We start from the raw sequence: 20577 nt of genomic DNA, 5'->3' as shown, positions 1-20577 counted from the left end.
ATGGATGACTAAAATAGGTTAAGTTGGCCATATACTGTACATGTGACAGCTGTCGGATGAATGTTGGTTCGGCAGACGGCTACCTCACCAGACTCCACCATACATATGAACTCCTATCTCAATAGAGCTCTCATGTGTTTACAATGGAGAAAATGAAGAAATTCACAGCCAAACATCTTTGCAGAGGCTTATCTCCCCTGAAAACACAAGAATCAGGTGTTTAAATTGCAACTGCCCGATTCCTCTCTAGCATGAAATTTGTTGGAGGATATTGGGAAGGTCTCCATAAACATAAATGGTCGACCCATCCCAATGAATTTGGCCAACTTTCCACTTTTGTGCATGTGGAGGCCTTTAGGAATCATCTACTTTTACAAATATCTTATTAGGGGTTTACTTCTTTTGGATCCTGTTCTTCATGGGTTGATGCCAGACTAGTCTAGTGGCTAAATCAAAAAGCACTTTGTTAGATTCTAACATGTCTACACGGGCAGTATTTCAATTTAAAGAAGAGTAGATAGATGAAAACACTCAATGTAACCACATAATCTGGTGTAGTAAGTTGAGGAACCTCAATTAAGTAAGATTGACAGAGATGGTGGGCTTTAGGTGCATTTCTTTTGCACAATTATGGAGAATGAGCGTACCTAGGTATACTCGTTCCCCGATAAATATACAGGGTAAAAAGTTGCCGATCACCTGACGAGTGACCAAAACGATCCTTCATCATGTAAAACGATCATTTTGTTATCTTAAAAAACTCATCGTTCTTGGCACTCTATGCTTGAAGACATGTAGAACAGGTTATTAAATGACCACTGATTGGCAAACATGTAGCCGATCGGTGGTAATTTGAGGGTGCAGATCGTTTAGTGTAAACCGGCCCTTAGTCTAAAAGTAGCCATACATTTTTGATAGCTGTTGGCCCAATAATCATTCAGCTCACAGTCCCCCATGTCCCCTGGTCTCCCTAAGCATGCATGTGTTCTCTATGGGTAGAAGTAAAAGGATTACGACAACAAAAGGATTGGAGTAGAGTTGCACAAAAAGACTTGAGTGTCTTTGCTGGGCCTAGTAAATGTCAGAGGCACCGAGGAAGTGAGGCAAAAAAGTGAAGACTGACTCAGACCGGCAGCAGTCAGCAATAGAGGACCAGACTAGATGCTGGACCAGAGTAACGTGAAACTTTTTTCTTAACTCTAGACTGGATGTGTTGAAATCTAATTACTGATTCTACTTTCATCCAACATCTGGGGAGGAAAGAGTCAAGACCTTCTCATACATATTAGTTGGTCCCACCAATAATGTGGCGCTCATCAACTTTAATGTGTATGGGGGCCTTAAGAATGAAGGGGCTGCAACTTCTTTAAAGTTTTTTCTTCCCGCCAATGATAAATAGGCTTGTGTTGTAATTCTCTGCACAGCAGGTGGGCAGTAACACTGCTGCACCGGAGAAAATCAGTCAAAAATGTCAAGGAACAGGGGCCGACGAGTGATAGCATCAGGAGAATCTCATTAAAATGAATTGAGACGGTAACAAAAACATTTCTCTTTGTCTTCTGCACCAACAGCGGAACAGAAAAACAAAGAATATTCAAGATACAACTCTGACCATGCAGATAGCTACAATTAGGAGATAGCGCTACATTAAGACATCCAGTAAAACAGACGAACCCGAGAACACCCAATATGTTTATCTTATGCTGTCTCTATGTCTTTTGGTACCTTTAATCATAAAGGCAAATATGGTCAAAAATAAAGGAAGGATATTCGCTACCATCGGATATTTGATATAGTCCATTTCATAGCACCCATAAGAAACCGGGTTTGATTAGAGGTGCGCGGATCCAAGGCGTTGAAACAACAAAAAAGGTGAGGTCCAGCACCAAAATGCACTCTTGTCTTAATTTCAAATAGTTAAAACATGGTGAATTAAAAGTACGACAACTGACGCGTTTCGGACGAAGTTGTTGTTGTACTTTTAACTTGACCATGTTTTAACCGTTTGAAATGAAGACAAGAGTTTTATTTCGGTGCTGGACCTCACCTTCTTCATGGTTAAAAATACTTTGCTCTATGGATTTTTAGATGATTCAACATATATTATTACATTTTTTGTGATTTTTCTTTTTTTTTCTCAGTCTATCAATTTCTAAAATGTGTGGAGTATAATGCGGGATGAATTACGTGTTACATTGATACTATACAAAGCAGCTATTGTAACTATTACATCTCTTTTTTTCTGTATTCTCGCTACCTATTGTGGCTTAATAAACAGCAGCTTAAAAAACAACACATTACTGCAACACAAATCATCATAACATTACAACTAGAGATAATTAGAGACATTAAAATTATAAAATATGCAATATTCCAATCCTGTTACAGTTTACTAAGATGTCGCCGCTACATAGATGATATCACTTGCAAAAAAAAAATCATGCAGTAAAACTAGAGGCTATAGTGACAAAATGGAAGGAAGGATTCATGGATTCCTTATATAAAACACAATCGGTTAGACAATTCTAAATTTTAAGGAGTATGAGCATCTCATGGTTCCAATCTGTAGGACCTCCTCAAATCCTGAGAAATAAGGGACCCAGGCTGGAGGGTAGTTGTCTAAGTCTTGGGAAAAAAGTGAATACTTCCCATCATTAAAAGGAATCTTCCAAGAAAAATGATAAAAGGTTTATCAGGGATTGTCATAAAAAAAAGTTGGCTAAGATAAAATAATAAAATCCACCTCCATTTTTCCAGGAGGGTTTCCCTGAAATGTGGTTGGACTTTCCTAAGGCTCCGATCCTTCGGGGAAAAGGCAGACAGACCAGTACATGTGAGTGTACCCCATGATGGACTCAAATGCAGGACACGTAACATTAGGAACTAGGTTCAGTAATCCAGCATACATAGGATTGAAAACTATAAGTGTCTTACCGCATATGTTTACAATTTTTACAAAGCTTAACTATACTCCAGTGTTTGAGGTTGTCTAGCAATTTGCGTCTTTTTAGCTATTTCTAAAGCTACACTTAAGAAAAGAACTGTAAGGAAGTTATAATATAGGAAGATTTATAATAATGGTTCTATGTACAAGGAGGCAACACTTAGACTAGTTACTAGTCACATACATAACATTTCATGCTTTTAGAAAAACATCCGATCTTATAGCGTAATTTATAGTTTCACCTTTGAACATTATTTCACTTTTCCATCTAGAGATAATCGGAGTAGAACATTGCACAAGTTTTGAGATACTTTACTTTACTTGTTTTGACTGTAATCTTGGGTTACATCTTGTCTTAAAAAGTAATAATCATTAAAAAAAAACAACTTGTAACATGCCAGGTAAGATGTTGATGCTAAGCCTCACACCAAGCTCTGTTCTTCTGTTATTGGTTTATAGACAATTTTACCCATCGCTGTCTTCTGCCGTTTCCAGCGCTGCTCCGCTCCTCTCCTGCATCGTGTTACCGCAGCGCTGAATTGCCGGCTCACGCAGCGTAACGTTATTTTCTGTTCTTAAACTAAGTCTAAGGCCTATTTCACACGTCCGTGAAAATCCCGCATGTTTTTCACAGACGTGTGAAAGGTGCGTATTGCCCTCCGTGAGTCGTGTTGATGGCACACGTGTGTTCTCCATGTGTTATCCGTGATAACACACGGAGAACGGGAACTTTCTACTCACCTGTCCCTGGCTTCGCTGTCCGTGGTGCTGATCTTTGGTCTCCGGTCCTGCCGACTCCCCGCTGCTGCTGCTTCTGGCCGCAGTGAAGTGAATATGCAATGAGCATAATGTGCGGCGGTCGGAAGCAAGTGACAGCAACGGCAGAGACAGCAGCGCTGGAGAAGGTGAGTAAAGTTTTTTTTTTATTGCAGACATGTGTTTTCTCCGGTGCGTGTCACATGGAACACATCCGTGTGGTTCTTTTGCGTTCCGTGTGACCCGTTTGCGTTCCGTGTGACACCCGTGATGCCGGAGAAAAGCAGACATGTCTACGTGTGGAGCACTTGGGCATACGTATGCGCCACATGTACACACGGTCCATGGCAGAATACGCACGTGAGCGCAGACCCATTGATTTTAATGGGTCTACGTGTGCCCATGTCTCTGGTACGTGAGGAAACGGACCAAACGTACCTGAGACACGGACGTGTGAAAGAGGCATTATTCAAAGTCTCGTAGACTTACACTGAGGAAGTTAGTTCTCGTCCACAGTGCCAGCTGGTCAGTATTGCAGTCACACAATGTAGGAGAGGAGCAAAGTAGTGCTGAAAACGGTAGATGGCAACAATAGGTAAGTAGTTTAATGCACACGCTGAACACACATTACTGATGACAAGTGGGGTAATAAAAAAAAACACTAGGGTGGTCATTTTCATGTTTCCTGATGGAATTTAAGGGTATTTTATTATATTCACAGTATAAGTGAGTATGGTACATATGCACAGCCATTGCTCTTTTCTTTGTCTATGGGACTGCTGGAGATGAACAAGTACTGTGGATTGGTGATAACTTTACGTTACTAGAATACCCCTTTGTTCTGTTTTTGGTGGCTGAAAATGGAAAAAAAACAAACCCCAAAACTGTTTGCATTCTGTGCCCAATTTGTTTGCTAGATTAGCACCCACGAAGTGACCTGAGTCCACAATTTAGTAACATTTAATGAATCAATGATCATAGTAGTCATTTATACATATGTGTCCACTTTATTTGTGGATTTGGCAAGTCAAATAATTCACAAAAACCGTAAAGGGGATGTCTGGGATTAGAAAGAAACAATACCATGTGGTTCATATGCTGTGTCTGGTATCGTAACTAATCCGCATTTAAATAAATGGGTCTCAACAATACCAGAAACAGCCCATGAACAAAAGTGGTGCAGTTTTGTCTTTTTTTAAAAATAGTCCATTATTCTCTAAATCCAGACATCGCCTATAAGGTTGGCTTTCAGTCTAAAAGTGAAATGTCATCTTAAAGGAGGAAATCACTTTCCGCAAATATGTATTTTGTTTTTACCTGGTGAAGATGCGGCTGTTCTCCTGAAACTGGCAATGTTTTTCTTTTGTTCCTGTGCCTTTCCATACCTGAGATATAGCCTCCTCTAGGTTGTATGTAAATATAGTTTTGGGTTCAAGAGGGCGTGGTCCTCAATTAATTTCCATGAGAGATCTTGAGGACCACACCCATTGTTAATATACAGTGAAAAAGAGCCCATATCTCAGGAACGGAGAGGAGTAGGAACAAAAGGAATACAGCGCCAGATTCAGGAGAACGCTAGCATTTACACCAGCCTAAAAAACGTACATATTCACGGTAAGTGACAAGTCCACTTTAAGCCCAGCATTATGACACTTTACATCTCTGCAAGCTTTTGGTAACCTGAACCATCTGTATAGGAAAGGCTCCACTCTGCTGGTTAGTTTGTATGGCAACATTATTAGTATTCTTTTATAAGGACGCATTTCCTTCCAATTTGCAAACGTATGTCCTGCAACAAAAAAAAATTCTATATACCTCTATGTCTGCTGGAAACACAATGAAAAATGTGCTGTATGAGTTATACTATTGAGACATGACCCCCTTCTGTGTTTTCGAGGCACTTATTCCTATACACGAGCCTCCTATGCACGATCCAGGCTCATTACTGTTTTCTATAATACATTCCAAAGAAAAAAAACCTCGTACACTGCCAACGCTTCCGAAAGAGGAACCATGGATGTCATTGGGTGGAGAGGAGGAGGAAGGGAATAAGACTTCATTAACTTCAATGGGGTTCAAAAAACGAGCGAGATACAAAAGTCTAAATATTTAGCCAGCGAGCGCGTGATAACTGGTAATAAGTGAGAAGAATATGTGCAAATATTATCTACACTGTGTAGGAGTGAATGTACGTTTAATAGTTTTCTAACTCCAGACTTTTCTCTCTTCTTCTTTTTTCTTTGTAAAGCGAGGAAGTTTTCTATTGTATTATTTCTATAAAACCTTGTTAAACGTTCATTTCCATTAACGACGTACGCTACAACGATGCATCCGCTCCAATTTGTGTTGATTGTATACTGCACATTGGAAATGCTATAGTTTGGCTTTCTGAATCTCATTATTGAAGCTGTAATATTTGATACGAAGAATATTTGAACACTATTGCTTTAATAAACTCAATTTTTAGTTATTGAGAAAAACGATGTTGGGTCATTTATTTCTTTTTGAAGTCAACACACAGGTGGATTGAATTGTCTGTGATGCTGCAAATCCTATCTGTCATGGGTATGTCACGGGTGACAGACAGTCCTGTGGTGTCCGGCTATAGGAGGTCACAGCATTTGGCTGTTCTAAATGCTCCCTGACTTTCTATTATTTCTGCTGTTGGTATTCAGTGTACTAGGTATCTCCTGTGCTGGGTTTTCATCATTTTCCATTTAGGACCCCGCGGAGCTCCTTTTCCCTTCAGCTGCTAATGATCTGTATTTCCCCTTGGGTTTAAATACTTTCATTTTCCCTGGACTTCTGCTGCTGATATCCAGGTCCTTTACAAGCTCTGGATGCAAGCAGGGGGCTTATACTCATCTGTAGGATCGTGGTTACTCTTTGCTGAACTTCTTCCTGAGGCATCTGGAGAGAAGTTGTTAATTTGCCCTCCCCATATGTGAACTCCCTTTGTCTTCTTTACTGGGGTTGACGAAGAGCTCATCCCATACGTTCCCTATATAGGGTCCAGCTCTAGGGTCATCCTAGGGTCAGGTATCCAGCTCGGCACATAGGTGTGGAACCTATCTAGGGTGGTGATGAGGGACCCCCCGATCCAGCGGTTGGTTTAGTCAGGGATCACCATCTCCCCCTTTCCTAGATGTAGGTTTTCCCTTCCCATTCGTCGTTCGCTTGGTACTCCCCCATACCTAGCGTGACACTATCACTTTGAACGAAAGTGTCATTAGTAGGGATAATCGATAATAATAACACTGCCTATGTATAATGCAGAAAAATAGTGCAAGGAAGGCAGCAATAATAGTCCTATGTATTAAATACACAATCACTCAGCACTTCCATAAAGATAATTGCGCACAACAAATGCCAAGATAAAATAGACCTAGCATAAAAACAAAGTGACTAATAAAGTAATAAATTATATTCACTCTTTATTAAATTTAATAATAATACACTATATTAATATGTTTAAAACAGTGCCAAAAATTTAGGGACACGGAAGCAGCCAAGAATCACATATACTGTATGCAAACACAGGTAGCAGCTATGAATTAGTGGTGAGCAGCACGTATACATATAGTAATGCCCAAACTAACTGCCCAGGAATATATTCATACACAGGTCAGAAGTAATATATAAAAAGTCAAGATTGTGCACTACGTAGCCCTCCATCCGACACACGTTTCGCCCAGCTTCAGAGGTTTAGCTAGGAGCCCAGCTTGCCTGCGAAGCATCTGAGTGGGCCCGTCACCAGGAACCCTGATTACAACTATGGTGGCACAGCCTAAACCTCATCAGATGATCGCTCTATTACTGAATATAAAATATCTACACAAAGACCAACGCTGATATGGTGACTATAAAGTTATAGATACCAGTACTGCAGAACATACAAGAGATTACGGTACATGTCGAATGGATCACATCAGTGTGTGGTACGTGTGACATCTGAATAGCACTCCGGACAGCACGAACTTGTATACTTACCTGTCTCCAACGCTGCTGCCACACTACACTTGCTTCCAGGGAAAATATATGAGCATAATGAGCAGGCCCAGAAGCAAGTGTGACAGCAGCATCGGAGACGGCTAATTTCTCAGTGACATGAGGTTCCTCCTGTATGTGTCACATGGATCACATCAGTGTGTGGTCCGTTTGTCATCTGTACCGCCATCAGAAAACAGACATCTCGCTGTTTGGAGCACATGGACACGCGTGTACTCCACATGGAGGCACAGTCTGTGTCAAAACACGGGCGTGTGCACAAGCCCATTGATTTTAATGGGTCTACGTGTGTCCGTATCTCTGGTATGTGTGAAAACGGACTCCACACATACCAGACACATGACGTGTGAAGGGGGCCCTAGTGATGTTTTTAGGATTTTTCCCACTATTCTGGGATTCAAATTAGCAAAATGGTGCAAACTATACACATCACATCCGGTGTAATTCCGGTCCTAGCAAATATTGGGTACACGTGTGTCATTCTCTTCTAAAAATCGGATATCTGAAAAATGTAAAAATTAACAATTAATCGCTTTTTGTTTTATCTTCCTCCCAGCAAAGCAGAAGGAAATTGGGAAAGAAATCATTCCTATCCAGGTAATCCAGGAGCAGGGCTAATTTGTAAATGGGCCATAAATAAGGGGCACAACGCCCAGTTTCCTACCCCGACGTTGCCAACATATCCCTTTCATTATCCCCACATGTGAAATGGATTATCAGCTGCGGCGGGTGTATTAGGTGGTTTCTGTGTGTGTTTATTTGTTCATCCATGACAGACTGCCATGCCGTCATTATGCTCTAATGGGCACTGCCCCAAATGGGACGCTTGTCGGCAGCCAGGCTTGTGACAGGAGAAAACATGTATTTGTAGAGCTGGAGTCCAAGACAAGGGGGAAAAAAAGCGATAGTGTGTGGTGAAATGCGCCCAAGCTGCCACTCACTGTATAATAGATTTCACTTTCCTTCTGTTATTGTCTCCATCAGTTGGATCCATTTTCTCCGCTTGGCTATCTGCACCGGGAGCTGCGAGGATACAATGCCATCAATCAGACATACAGCATACACACATGGCAGCAGATGGAGACTTTCCTCATCATTTCTACAAACACGTCTTGTTCATTTGTGACCAATTTCTTCTTCTTGGGAATTAAATACACAACGAGCTCGAGAACAAAAACAAGATGAAAATATGTTGAAATTAGTTCCTTGGCAAAATGATCCACAAGAGGATTCACAATGCCAAAAAATAAAAAAAAAATCACAGATATATTTTTAGACTCCACTAATATTCCACTATTCATTATCACATTTGTAATGTATGTATTGTCTAGCAGCTCATATCATTATTTCCATATATAACATTTTGGAGAGACGAGAGTTAAAAAACTACAACTTAACTTCTAAGTTAAGTCTACGATAGTATTAGTCAGTGCCCAGATAAATTGTGGCATAGAGTGCCCAGATAAAAAGTGTAAACCGTATGCAAATATTACCTTACTGTCCAGATAAATTGTGCCATAGAGTGCCCAGATAAAAAGTATAAACCGTATGCAAATATTACCTTACTGTCCAGATAAATAGTGATATAGCGTGCCCAGATAAAAAGTATAAACCGTATGCAAATATTACCTTACTGTCCAGATAAATAGTGATATAGCGTGCCCAGATAAAAAGTATAAACCGTATGCAAATACTACCTTACTGTCCAGATAAATAGTGCCATAGAGTGCCCAGATAAAAAGTATAAACACTATGCAAATATTACCTTACTGTCCAGATAGATAGTGCCAAAGACTGCCCAGATAAAAAGTATAAACCGTATGCAAATATTACCTTACTGTCCAGATAAATAGTGCCATAGAGTGCCCAGATAAAAAGTATAAACCGTATGCAAATATTACCTTACTGTCCAGATAAATAGTGCCATAGAGTGCCCAGATAAAAAGTATAAACCGTATGCAAATATTACCTTACTGCCCAGATAAATAGTGCCATAGACTGCCCAGATAAAAAGTATAAACCGTATGCAAATATTACCTTACTGTCCAGATAAATAGTGATATAGCGTGCTGTTTTGCTAATATTTTTAACACTAAGGTTCAGATACGGCTTTAAAGAAGGCAAATAAGTAATTTTATTATAAAGGTTAATGTGAAATACAAACTTAAAGGAAAAGTATGATATTGCGTACACTTTTGTATAATCAACATACAAAGGTTAAGTACAGTTAAATACTTACAATCACCAAGGAGCTTTGGACATCATCTGCCTGGAACATTAAGAATCAGAAGCACACCAAGGACAGAGAACTCCTGGAAAACCCCAACACTGACCGGACGTCTCGGTACAGGTAACACGAGCTTCTGTCTGTGCTATACTTCATCTGATCTTATAGAGGCTTGAACAATATTACAAGCCTTAAAGTTAATGTGTTGTAGTCTTATTGATCCATGCCCTTTGATGGCCAGTCATTGGGCATAGATGAATCAGAGATACACCACACATCAGACAATGGGGTAATAAACCCACAGCATTCAAGTCTCCCAAGAATACACATCAGGTATTTGAGCTAGGTAAATGGATATATAGTCTGTTTGTGTATATACAAACACATAAAACATCAGATTGTTGAACTAAAGTAAATCATAAGGTTTCTGTTACAATGGTATATTGTCTGTCTGTATATTCAAGACAAACACACAGAAACCCTTAAGCATACACAAGATTTTGTAACCATGTACACTTTGTCTGTATGGTTAAACAATATGTTATAGTATAACATAATGTATAAACTCAAAAATAGCCATTTTTATATTTGCAATACATTCCACCCTTGGCTATTTTGAGCCAAACATTAGTTATACCAGGTACCATACCCTAACGGCATAGTTTTAGCGTATGATACAACAACAAAAAGCAATGCATGAACAATAGCAAAAATTACTCCTAATATATAATGCATATATCAAAAAAATCAGGTAACTAAGAAAGTACCCATTCCCACCATCTACCATTATCTTGTGTAATGTAATAAATCTAGTATATCTATCTCTACTTGTGGTATTTATAAATTTAACCACCAAACAAGAGAATCAGCCTTCTGCTTTAGCTGCATATGCCGCTACAGTGAGTGTTCCTACAATTATTATAGATAATCCTTGTATCTATGATTTTGTTAACAATTTTACATTTTGTGTATATGATGAAACGGTCATTATATTGTTAATCTCATATTATTTCCTGCCCTCATACGTTTGCATTTTTTATTTGTATGAGTGCCACAAATAATAGCAATCTCTTTATAGCCTGTCTGATTCTGTATTTTTAATTGTTGACATCTGCCTATTTTGCTTTGACAAGTCCTCTGAGTCCTTAGGGCAATCATCTCTTCTGTTAGAGAATGTTCCCCAGTGCAGTTCATATAGGCACAATACAGATTGGAGGTGAAGTTTTGGGTCACATCTTCTTCTTCTAGGTCTCCTTCTGTTTGGTTTTCAATAAGGCCACATTTTCCATGGTTGGTCTCTCTGTTTTCGGTCTGAAGGTTGCTTGGCTTCTGACGGACGTAGATTCATGCCCATGGTGGCGCCAATGATTCAACATTTCCAGATTTTGATCTAAAGGGACAAAAATACACATATTACTCATCTGTCAGTTGGGATGTATTCCCACTTTTCTTGTTTCATAACTGTCAGCACATTGTCTGCTCCTCGAGCAATGACTTCAGCAGGTTCTGGAATACCTTTGTCACTCAATTGTTTCACCCAAATTTTTGCACAATCATTGATCGGATATGAAGATCCAAATCATTTATCTTCTCTGCAGAACTGAAGGAGCCCTCCCTCTGACTATCTACATTTTAGAAATAGACAGTACCATCAACTGATTAACATGTCACTGTCTCCACTATTCATTAGAATTACCTTAATTAATAATCCAGATCTATCTCTTCTCTTATTAACTGAGTTCAGTTGAAGGCCAAATCTGACCTTTGGACTATGAGACCATCATACTAAGAGGGCATTTACAAGCCTATTGTGGTCCTGATTGAACATACACATAAAACAAACAACAACCATTAGGTAAATACAATACCCATTCATCACAATGGGATGATTACTTGTTTCATTGTTTTAGCCTGATTGCTCTAATAACATGTAAAACTCTGGTCTCCAGTCTAAAGGCCCCATCACACACAGCAACATCGCTAGCAACATCGCTGCTAACGAACAACTTTTGTGACGTTGCTAGCGATGTTGCTGTGTGTGACATCCAGCAAGAACCTGGCCCCTGCTGTGAGGTCGTTGGTTGTTGCTGAATGTCCTGGGCCATTTTTTAGTTGTTGCTGTCCCGCTGTGAAGCGCAGATCGCTGTGTGTGACAGCGAGACAGCAACAACTAAATGTGCAGGCAGCAGGAGCCGGCTTCTGCGGAGGCTGGTAACCACAGTAAACATCGGGTAACCAAGAAGCCCTGTCCTTGGTTACCCGATATTTACCTTTGTTACCAGCCTCCGCCGCTCTCACTGTCAGTGCCGGCTCCTGCTCTGTGCACATGTAGCTACAGGACACATCGGGTAATTAACCCGATGTGTGCTGTAACTAGGAGAGCAGGGAGCCAGCGCTAAGCAGTGTGCGCTGCTCCCTGCTCTCTGCACGTGTAGCTCCGTGCGGTGGTAACCAAGGTAAATATCGGGTTGGTTACCCGGTATTTACCTTAGTTACCAAGCGCAGCATCTTCCACGCGGCGCTGGGGGCTTGTCACTGGTTGCTGGTGAGCTCACCAGCAACTCGTGTAGCGACGCTCCAGCGATCCCTGCCAGGTCAGGTTGCTGGTGGGATCGCTGGAGCGTCGCAGTGTGACATCTCACCAGCAACCTCCTAGCAACTTACCAGCGATCCCTATCGTTGTTGGGATCGCTGGTAAGTTGCTTAGTGTGACTGGACCTTAAAAAGAAAGCACAAACATGATTAGCATATAAGCTCAAATAATGCACAAAACACAATTTTATCCAGTCCATTATCCATATGCTAAAAGATTCACATCTAACTTGACAGCCTAAAAAGTTCACTATTTACCCAACCATATTGGTATATTGTGCTGTATTAATTAGCAGCATGGGTATGTAAATATGAGACCAAGCAAACAATAGCAAAAATAATTGCCCTTCCAATAGACTGAACACAGGGATCCTGCTGGTTTCCAGTCTCTCTGTGAACATTTGGATGGCTCTGTATTGTTTATGAGCAGGAATGGCTTTTGTAATACTTATCTCTTTACATATCTCTGTACATTCTGTATTGGTGGCAATCTCCTCTGTGGTCTCAATATTACCCTTATCTTTTTCAATCTCCTCTGTGGTCTCAATATTACCCTTATCTTTTTCAATCTCCTCTGTGGTCCCTATATTACCCTTATCTTTTTCAATCTCCTCTGTGGTCTCAATATTACCCTTATCTTTTTCAATCTCCTCTGTGGTCTCAATATTACCCTTATCTTTTTCAATCTCCTCTGTGGTCTCAATATTACCCTTATCTTTTTCCCCCATCTATCTTCCATTTCAGATGGAGACATCTTGATGGAAGATGATGATAACCTCTTCTGTTGGGCTTTGATTTCCTGCACCAAACATTTGACTTCAGCATAAAGATCCAACACCCCCGGTGGTATAGGCTTTGCTGGTGACGATGAGAAAGTGGGCCCTCTTTCTCCCCGTGTCCTGCTGTGCCCTTGCTGTGGAGATTCAGAATCTTTTGCTGCAACCTTTTTATTATGTGAAACCCCTGACTTTTTATTGAGTCCTCTCCTTTGATACAATTTTCTCTTTTGATACAATTTCCACATCTTGTCAGTACTAATCCCGTCTATTTTATCCCAGGGAACACCATCCTTTATCAGGGCCATAAACATATCTCTCCTGGTAACACGGGATCTACGATTTTTACTACTTTTGACGTTGTTACACTGTTCTTCAAAATTAAGCTGACCTCTCTGTTTGGGACCCCATTCTCCCAGACCCCCTAACTGTCGGATCGCCTCCAATGTATTGGAGATGGGTTTCCCAGTCTGATTTACCATTAATGCCATCATGACATGTTTATAAGCTGCAGGGGCATTTCTAATGATACAATTTCTAATAGAAACACTTACAACAACTTGCATGTAATTGTCATATGTACTTGCTGAAATAGCATTTTTCATAGCCTCCTCCTTCAATCTCCGAGCACAATCTTTCAATGTAAACCATAGTTTTTCATTAGGCGGCCAGTCCGCCTCAGATGGGTATTTATGCTGCAACGCCATAGCCACAACATCCAACATACTACACACCACATGTGGTCGCTGAATCATCAAGGAACAAAATGCGTCCTTCACTACAGGCTCATGGCTGAGTTTAACAAACTTTGGGCCATCCACACCATCCAGCTGTACTCCATGAGCCCCCATCTCCCATAATCTGACTGCCCAAGCTATCAAAGGTTCATTTGGCCTTTGTGAAAAACAATCATAAAGCTGACTGCAATCCTCTACCATATTTCTGTTCTGTGTACCTGTAGCTGTTTCCACAACTCGTCTCTGGTATATAGGATGAACTTTTATTGGGTTAAGAGGAGGATCAATGTCTTTCTCCCCACTAAAATGTTCATCCTCCTGTTCTGGATCGGTGACGTTTTCAGAATCAGTTGAGTTCCATACGTCACCACTCCACTCATCTGAGTTCCCCTCTGTCCTGGTGTTGGCTATGGCCAAAGCTACTTCCTTTCTATTCTCCTTCCCTCTCTTCTTTCTGTATTTATACTGCTCTATACATACAGCAGACTTGTCTGCATCATGCTGATATCCATTACATTTGTTCACTGACAACTTATTCTAACACTGTGCTGTAACCAATGCAGTCTGGACCTCACACAACTGTGTCTCTAATTCCTGAACTTTTGTTACCATACGTATCTTTTCCTGATGCTGTTTTCTATATGCAGACAACAGGATCCATCCACGCCTACCAACAGCGCCCAATTCTTTACCTTTCTCCACTTTCACTTTCTGCAAGCATTCAACCACATCAACAGGTTCAGCATTTTTCAAACATTTGTCCCATGGTTCACTCAAACCAACACTATGTGACCACTTGGTTGCTAAAATATCATAGGGACTCTGTTCCCAACCTGGAATCTCAATGCATTCACTCACAACCACTTTTTTCTTAAAAAGAGGCATATTTTACGCAATATCACACTAACAAAAATACTCAAAGCCTTCTGCGTATACCCTGCTCACAGCGCCAAATGTTTTACTAATAATTTTAGCACTAAGGTTCAGATACGGCTTTAAAGAAGGCAAATAAGTAATTTTATTATAAAGGTTAATATAAAATACAAACTTAAAGGAAAAGTATGATATTGCGTACACTTTTGTATAATCAACATACAAAGGTTAAGTACAGTTAAATACTTACATCACCAAGGAGTTTTGGACATCATCTGTCTGGAACTACAGTCAGAGAAGCATGACATAGACAGAGGACTCCTGGACATCACTGCCCGGACATCTCACGGTGCAGCAAACATGAGCTTCTGTCTGTGCTATACTTCATCTGATCTTATAGAGGCTTGAACAATATTACAAGCCTTAAAGTTAATGTGTTGTAGTCTTATTGATCCATGCCCTTTGATGGCCAGTCATTGGGCACAGATGAATCAGAGATACACCACACATCAGACAATGGGGTAATAAACCCACAGACATTCAAATCTCCCAAGAATACACATCAGGTATTTGAGCTAGGTAAATGGATATATTGTCTGTCTGTGTATATAGCAAACACATAAAACATCAGATTGTTGAACTAAAGTAAATCATAAGGTTTCTGTTACAATGGTATATTGTCTGTCTGTATATTCAAGACAAACACACAGAAACCCTTAAGCATACACAAGATTTTGTAACCATGTACACTTTGTCTGTATGGTTAAACAATATGTTATAGTATAACATAATGTATAAACTCAAAAATAGCCATTTTTATATTTGCAATACACGTGCCCAGATAAAAAGTATAAACCGTATGCAAATATTACCTTACTGTCCAGGTAAATAGTGATATAGAGTGCCCAGATAAAAAGTATAAACTGTATGCAAATATTACCTTACTGTCCAGATAAATTGTGCCATAGAGTGCCCAGATAAAAAGTATAAACACTATGCAAATATTACCTTACTGTCCAGATAGATAGTGATATAGCGTGCCCAGATAAAAAGTATAAACCGTATGCAAATATTACCTTACTGTCCACATAGATAGTGCCATAGCATGCCCAGATAAAAAGTATAAATGCTATGCAAATATTACCTTACTGTCCAGGTAAATACTGCCATAGAGTGCCCAGATAAAAAGTATAATCAGTATGCAAATATTACCTTACTGTCCAAATAAATACTGCAGATTTTGCACCAATTGTGCCATCATTCTTTTCCATATATACCATTTTATAGGAACTAAAAAAACAATGTCACAGAAAAAAAATCTTAACTTTTCAGACAGTACTATTCAGTGCCCAGATAAATTCTGCAGGCAGCGCACAAATAGTCCCATGCATTGCCCAGATAATAAAAGTACAAACTGTTTGCAATTATTACATTTCTGTGTCCAGATAAAAAGTGTAAGCTTTGCAGACATTCTTCCATCATCATTTTTCAAATATACTATATTGAGGAATGAAAAAGCTCGAAAAGAGTAAAGAAAAATGTTACCTTGTCAGATAACACTAGTCAGTGCCCAGATAATTAGTGGACAAATAAAATAGCACCATACAGTGCTCAGATAAAGAAAGTACATACTGAATGCAAATATTACCCTACTGTGTCCAGATAAGTAGTGTAGACTCTGCGGAAATTGTGCCATCAATATTTTCCAAATATACTAGCTGGAGGGAGAAAATGCTGGGATAGAGTACAAAAGGGTACGTTTTCAGATAGCACTCAATATACAGTGCCCAGATAAATAGTGCAAATTGCACCAAAATATTACTATACTGTGCCTAGATAAAAAAAATAAACAACAAAAACTCAATCTTTTTGTGTTTTGATAAATAGTGTGGAAATATTTCAATGCCTTGATAGTGGATATATTTTGTAAATAAGTAACTTGCCCATAATTGTTACCGTTTTGAGTGACATGGACTTTGCATTTGAAGGGATTCTTCACTTTGTCCAATCATTTTGGTAGAAAGATATGCTGATCACAGAGTGTTTGGTACTGGATCCCCAATGAACCCCAACATTAGATGTTCAATTTCCCTACAACGTCACTTGAGGGCAACTAAAGTATTGCACTGTTCTTCATCAAATCAAGGGTCTAACTATAATGTATGGATGTGCTGGATCCTCCCCACCAGTGGCGTAACTAGAGTCCCCACACACATGTTGGTCAGATGTATGGGCTATTGTAGCGTTCTAAATCCTATAAAAACATACAAGTTGACCCCCCATTGTGTATTACTGACCCCATCCTATACTAACGTCTCCCATCCTGGGCCACTTCCTCGTAAATTTGTCCCCCATCTTGGTGTATGACCTCATCATTTCTATATCCTGGAATATATGGCTCCATCCTGCTATATATGTCCCCATCATGACCCCGTCCTGGCATATATCCCCATCATGGCCCCTTCCTGGTATATATGGCCTCATCCTGGTATATATGTCTCCATCATGACCCCATCCTGGAATATGTCCCCATCATCATAGCAGTGCAGGGACCCAACGGGTCTCTGTGCATCGATGTATTTCAGCTGGTTGCGCGCCGTCAGATGCTCATCTAGCTGAAACAGGCGCTGGGGTCGGGGGGCCCCCTGTACCCCCTGGTCCGCTTGCTGCGACCGCGATCGTTACACCCCTGCTCACCACTCTTTGTAGCCGTCTGCAGTCTGATGAGAGTGACACCTAAACCTATTAGCTCAGAATTCCACATTTCACAGTCCTGGAAGGAGGATGCTGAGCCTTGTAGGTCTGCTCCCCGACTCTCCCTCAAGCATATAGTCCTGGATGGAGCATGCTGAGCCTTGTAGTTCTGCAGCTGCTGTCTGCTCTCCTGCATACACTATTGGATGGAGTATGCTGAGCCTTGTAGTTCTGCAGCTGTCTGCTCTTCTGCATACACTAGTGGAGAATGAAGAACACGTTGAAGAAGGAAATGACATCAGACCTTTTTTTTTTGTTCACTGATAAAAAACGCATAAAGACGCAGTGAGCAAAAACGCAGCAAAACGCAGCAAAAAAACGCACCAAATCGCGGCAAAACGCGTGCGTTTTTTGCTGCGTTTTTTCGACGCAGGTGCGTTTTTGTGCGTTTTTAGCGGCCAAAAACGCACAACAACGCAGCGTCAAAAAGACGCAGTGTGCGCACATAGCCTAAGGTTGTTTGGCTCTTCACATGAGATAAAAGTCCCACAAAGATGAGCTCTCGGCTCACATTAGCATTTATATGTTTTCAAAAGGAAAAAAGGAGAAAGGCTCAGTGAGAACACTTCCGGCAGCAGCTTACCTCTTCTGAAAATAACCCAAAAAGATCAGGTGCTGAAATTCTAATGGCTCAGTCCCTACACTATGCCACCCCACACCAGAGTAGGACTGTTGACGTTCTCTTGTGAAGGCCTCTTCATGGCGTTGCTCATGTGGTCTCGTCAAATTAAAACAATGTCTTGGAGTAATCTATTCTGTACTACAAATCTCCTACAAAGCCATCAAGCAGTGTGTACAAAACTTATCAGAAGGTGTCTGCACAACATTGGGCTTCCAGCGAGACGTCCAGCTACCTGTGTCCACTGACCCGATGCCACCGCTCCACTCTCAAAAGCTATCCTGGTGCAAATCAAGAAATCAGTGGAGGCTGGAAAAGAGGTCTATCCTCTTCAGTGATAAGTCCTGCTTTTGTCTTGGAGGTAATGATAGCCAGACATTGATCTGGAGACCATGAAGAGAAACTGTTTTTCAACTCAACAACCCCAGGCCGCATGTTACTCGTATTACATGAGCAGCCTGCGTGACCTAAACATGCTTCCATGACCTGTGCCATCCCACAAATTTTCTCCCACCGGGCACACCTGGGATGTCATTGGTCGACAACTGCATAGGAAGCTGTCAGCATCGGATTTTGATGATTTTTATGCACAAGTGCATTCAGTGTGGCAGAACATTTCTCAGACAACCATCATTATTGATAGCAGCAAGGGGCATAACAATCATGATCGCAGAGAGTGTGACAGGGCCCATGCTGGAAGAGGGCCCGGCAACACTGGCCCATATTTCTGCTGGATGTGTATTTGAGAATGCACATGCGGCTGAGCTGTAATGTAGCGCATGTTCCCACCATCTAGTTGAACTGCAATAAACGCCGCTGACCAATCAGTGGCCAACAGCGGTTGATGGAGATCCTGTCACAGCCGGGGCATGGCAGTGACGTCATCTGCTGCCAGTAGCTGGGACGCCAAAGTCAGCTGCCAGCCTCAAGCTATGGAGGACACCGGATATTGTGGGAGTGCGGGAAGGTAAGAAGAATCTTTATTTTTTTTTAAATATGTTGTAAAAGTGTAGGATAACATTATAATAGGAAGGGGCTCAGGATGGGGGACAGTTCTTACAAGGTGTGGCCCAGGATGGGGACATTATTATAAGATGAGGCCCAGATTGGGGAACATTTCTTACAGGATAAGGGCCAAAATGAGGACATTACTAAGGGAGGAGCCCAGGATGAGGTAGTAATGGAATTAGGGAGTGCACCGCTAAGTTAAGTACATATTAAAAGCAGTATATCAATGGGTGCTACGAGCTCGTAGCTAGTGCAGTATAAGAATATAGCACAAATAAGAAGAAAATGATACCACACATTGAAATAAAACAAGACCTTTATTACAATGGATTATTAAAAAGGATGAGGGACATGATGACAGGATCCATCCCAGGGTGGAGATATTATCATAGGATGGGGCTCAGGATGGAGGACAATTCTTACAGGATGCGATCCAGGATGGGGACATTATTGTAGGATGGGGCCCAGGTTGGGGGACCTTTCTTACAGGATGTAGGCCAGGATGGGGACATTATTACAGAATGGAGCCCAGGATGGAGGGCATTATTACAGGAAGGGGCCCATGATGAAGGACATTATCATAGGATGGCGCTCAGGATGGGGCACATTTCTTACATGATGCAGCCCAGGATGGGGACATTATTATAGGATTGGGCCCAGGTTGATGTACATTTCTTACAGGATGCAGGCCAGGATGGGGACATTATTACAGAAAGGAGCCCAGGACGGAGGACATTATTACAGGAAGGGACCCAGAATGGAGTACATTATTACAGGAAGGGCCCAGTATGGAGGACATTTATTAAATGATGCAGCCCAGGATGGGGACATTATTATAGGATTGGGCCCAGGTTGATGGACATTTCTTACAGGATGCAGGCCAGGAAGGGCACATTATCATAGGATGGCGCTCAGGTTGGGGGACATTTCTTACAGGATGCAGGCCAGGATAGGGACATTATTACAGAAAGCAGAACAGGATGGAGGAGATTATCACAGGAAGGGGCCCAGGATGGAGGAAATAATCATAGGATGGCACCCACGATGGGGGAAATTTCTTACATGATGCAGCCCAGGTTGGGGACATTATTATAGGATAGAGCCCAGGTTGATGGACATTTCTTACAGGATGCAAGCCAGGATGGGGACATTATCATAGGATGGCGCCCACGATGCGGGACATTTCTTACATGATGCAGCCAAGGATGAGGACATTATTATAGGATGGCGCCCAGGATGGAGGACATTTCTTACATGATGCATTCCAGGATGAAGACATTATT

The sequence above is a fragment of the Anomaloglossus baeobatrachus genome, chromosome 3, assembly GCF_048569485.1.
Source record: "Anomaloglossus baeobatrachus isolate aAnoBae1 chromosome 3, aAnoBae1.hap1, whole genome shotgun sequence".
Taxonomy (NCBI): domain Eukaryota; kingdom Metazoa; phylum Chordata; class Amphibia; order Anura; family Aromobatidae; genus Anomaloglossus; species Anomaloglossus baeobatrachus.
This window is presented reverse-complemented; position numbering follows the sequence as displayed.